Genomic DNA, 3,925 nt, shown 5'->3' with positions numbered 1-3,925 from the left:
AGCCTATTGAAGGTGTTCAAGCAGCAACACGAATCTATCCATTTGCTGGTAACACTCGTCTGCCTCACAGAGCGCCCACTGAAGCCACTGAAAGCACCATTGCCCAAAGGCCTCGCAAGCGTTCTCGCGTTCTCAATGACCGAGAACTTCTTGTGGCCCTTCATCAGAAACAGGATAAACATCACTTTTGGCTCAAGAGACAGATGCAAAGCCTCTTGGTGGATGTCAATCGCATTCGCAACCTTGCCACCAAGAATGCCTTTGTTGCTCATGAAACTTGCCGGAGATCATGGAAGAGTTTGACCCTGCTTAGTGCTGAAGCAGATCTTCAAGACGATGGCTTCAATGAAAGATTTCAGTTTGACTCCACTCCTCCACGGAATGCTGTCTTACGAAGAACTCCATCTCTTGAAGACTCTGAATATTCCTCCTCCGCGGCAACAGTTAATGCCAGAGTGATCGATGATGAAGATGACGCTACTTCACCACCTCCAACTACTGCGCGCATCGACACTGCACCAAGTTCCTCTGCACCGCCACCCAACGACAACAACCCTGCTGCTTCACCTACTCATCAAGAAGACGAGTAGATGCTCTATGTCTTCAAACCTTTTTGGTCATTACTGACAAAAGGGGGAGAAGCGTATGAGCTGATAGTCTTCAAGCGGGTTCATATGGGCGGTTGCATTATATTTTGCTGCATGCTTACAACTCTTGCATTTTGATACATTTGGTTCTTTGAGTTGTAACACCTAAACTTGATGGTCGTCTGCTACTTCTGCTACGTGTTTGCTTTACTCTGATGCGATGATAACTTCCGCACTTAGATCATCCTGCAGACGTCCATTTTTCATTATGCATGTCATTCTACTTGTTATATCATTTCATGCATGATGAATTATCTTCATAAGTTGAAGTGGATCTCCATAAGTACAACCTGCCATGTGCATTTGCAATCCAAAAGAAAATTATTAATATGCACATCTTCAGGGGGAGCCCTTGCTACTTATGAAGACAATTCCTATCCTTACAATTTCACATACTTTATCCCCGTTTAAAACTTCAACCAGTTTGTCATCAATCACCAAAAAGGGGGAGATTGTAAGTGCATCTAGTGCCACCCCTAGTTGGTTTTGGAGTATTGACGACAAAGTTGGTTGAGGGACTAATGCGTTTGTGAGAATTGCAGGATAACGCAGGTAGTGTCCCTCATTGATTCGTTTACCTACCGGAGATAACCCCTAAAATGTATGAAGACATTGAAGACAATGGTGGTATGAGAAGATATTCATACTGAAGACTATGTAATGAGAAGACATTACGTGAAGACAATGGAGCGCGAAGACTGTGTGGTTTCGTCGTTTCCTTTCTTCTTTGTTGAGTCATAGGAACCACCGTACTGTTAAGTGGGGTCCAAGTGAACTAAGTCAGAGTGACTGAAGTGATGCTCAACCCAAATCCTATGTCTTCGAGCGAAGACAATGAGAGCAAATCTTATCCAGAGTTGGATGAGTCAGCTTTGCTTGTAGCCCAAGTAAAGTTGCCGTGTGTGTTTGAAATCTGACCGTTGGAACACGTGTCAGCTCCTTAGTGACCCAGGGTCATTTTGGACAAATCAGGTCGGGTTGCCTGGTGGCTATAAATAGCCCACCCCCTACACCATAAATTGGTGGCTGCTCAGAGTTTGTATACGGCTTTTGTCGTTTGAGAGCAACCCACCTCGAAGCATTTGAGAGAGAGAAATCCTTGCGAGGACAAAGCCCAAACACCCAGAGCCAAAGAGTGTTAGGCATCACTGAAGTCTTTCTGTCTGTGTGACCTAAAGACTTATTACACTTGAGGATTGTGTATCCTCCAGCCGGTTAGGCGTCGCGTTCTGAGCATCCAAGAGTCATTGTGGATTGCCGAGTGAACGAAGTCTGTGAAGGTTTGGAAGTCTCCCTTGAAGAATTACCAGAGTGATTGGGCGAGGACTAAGTGACCTTAGCTCAAGGGGAATAAGGTGAAGACACGGTCTTCTGAGTTAAATCTCAGCCTCCCTAACCAGACGTACAGTTGTCACAGCAACTGGAACTGGTCCAACAAATTCTGTGTCCTCAACAAGCAACTGGTTCTATCTCTTCCCTCCTTTACTTTGAGTTTGTCTTTGTGAAGTCATTGCTTATTATTTTATCTGATTGACTTCATTGCTTGACTACTATTGTTGATTGGCTCCATACTATCTTCCATCATGATCCTACTACCTAGCTGCTATTAATCTTCAAACGTTAATGCTATTGCATACTTGATTATGGCTTGCTTGTTGTAGTTTATCTTCCGCTGCATATCAATTAGGTTGCTTCTATCGTTTGTCTTCGAAACTTTCATGTTTTGAAGACTTTCCTAAAAATCGCCTATTCACCCCCCCCCTCTAGTCGATAACTAGCACTTTCACAAGGGAGCAGATCCTCCTCGGGATCGCTGCAGCAGCAGCCTGGCGGCGCATCTTCCATGGAATCTGCACTGTAGGAGCGGGCCAGCACGCCGGAATCCGGGTCTGCTCCACCCACCCATGACATCGATAGTGCCAGCCACCCAAGCGTCGACCCGCGGGCGTCTCCCATTCACGCTGCGCCCGGCTCCGCCACGGGCAAATCCACAACTGCCACGTGGCTCATGGCTCGGTGGCCAACCAATGCGATGCGCTGCTACACTCGGCGCCCCGCGCTGACCGCGTCTGACTCAGTGCAGCATCAGGCGTGCCTCCAACAGTCCGATCGGAAAAATCAACGCATCATGATGGTGTGTCGGCTAGGCCTGGCTCGAGATCCTCTACGCCATCTTCATCACCTGTGCCTCTGCGATCAGCCATGGAAAATCCTCTAGCGCGCCTATCCGAGCGAGTCGTATCAACCTCGGGATCTGCCGCTGCAGGGGGTGCTCATGGATCTTCTGTGGTCGTCCTTGCTGTTGCACCTTCTACACCACGAACACGGCTACAAAAAGGGGTACTCCAACCTGTAAATTACAAAAATATTACCAAATTTGGTTTGGCTTGTTCCACATGTGAACCTGGTACACTTCAAGAGGCACTGGGTAATGCAACATGGAAAAAGGCTATGGAGGAAGAACACATAACACTGCAGAAAAACAAGACCTGACATCTAGTTTCCCCACAGTAAGGTAAAAACTTGATTGACTGCAAGTGGATTTTCAGAATCAAAAGAATATCTGATGGAACTATTGATTGCTATAAAGCTAGGTTGGTTGCAAAAGGTTTTCAGCAAAGATATGGTTTGGACTATGAAGATACTTTTAGTCCAGTAGTAAAAGCTGCCACCATTCGCCTTGTTTTGTCTAGTGTTGTTTCCAGGGGATGGAGCCTTAGACAACTAGATGTGCAGAATGCGTTTCTTCATGGTGTTCTGAAAGAGGACGTCTACATGAAACAACCTCCTAGGTTTGAAAATAAGTAGTTCCCCTCACATGTGTGCAAACTTGATAAAACTATATATGGTCTGAAGCAGGCCCCCAGAGCATGGTAGTCACGTCTTAGTCACAAACTGCAAGCACTTGGGTTTACCCCCTCCAAGGCTGACACCTCACTGTTCATTTATAGTAAAATGAGCAAACAAACACACAAAAATTTGTCTATATATATTTGATTCACAAAAATGTTAGGGCATCTCCAACACCAACCCGTAAAATTCCCCCTGTTAAATATACTAATGTGTCATGTTCTGTACTCAGAGGAGATTGTAGGTAGTACTAGTAGAGATATACATTGGCTATTTAACTTAGACTTATCTCATGTAACCGGCTGTATCTCTTCTCTATTCCTTGTCTCCCAAATATGTAATCTCAACAACTTGTACGCATATACCAGAGTTAAGCGCCTAGCTATATAAACACGCACTCGTCGCCCTCGGTAGGGTACCACATTTTC

The sequence above is a fragment of the Triticum aestivum genome, chromosome 4B (assembly GCF_018294505.1).
Source record: "Triticum aestivum cultivar Chinese Spring chromosome 4B, IWGSC CS RefSeq v2.1, whole genome shotgun sequence".
Lineage (NCBI taxonomy): Eukaryota > Viridiplantae > Streptophyta > Magnoliopsida > Poales > Poaceae > Triticum > Triticum aestivum.
Note: the sequence above shows the minus strand (reverse complement) of the source record.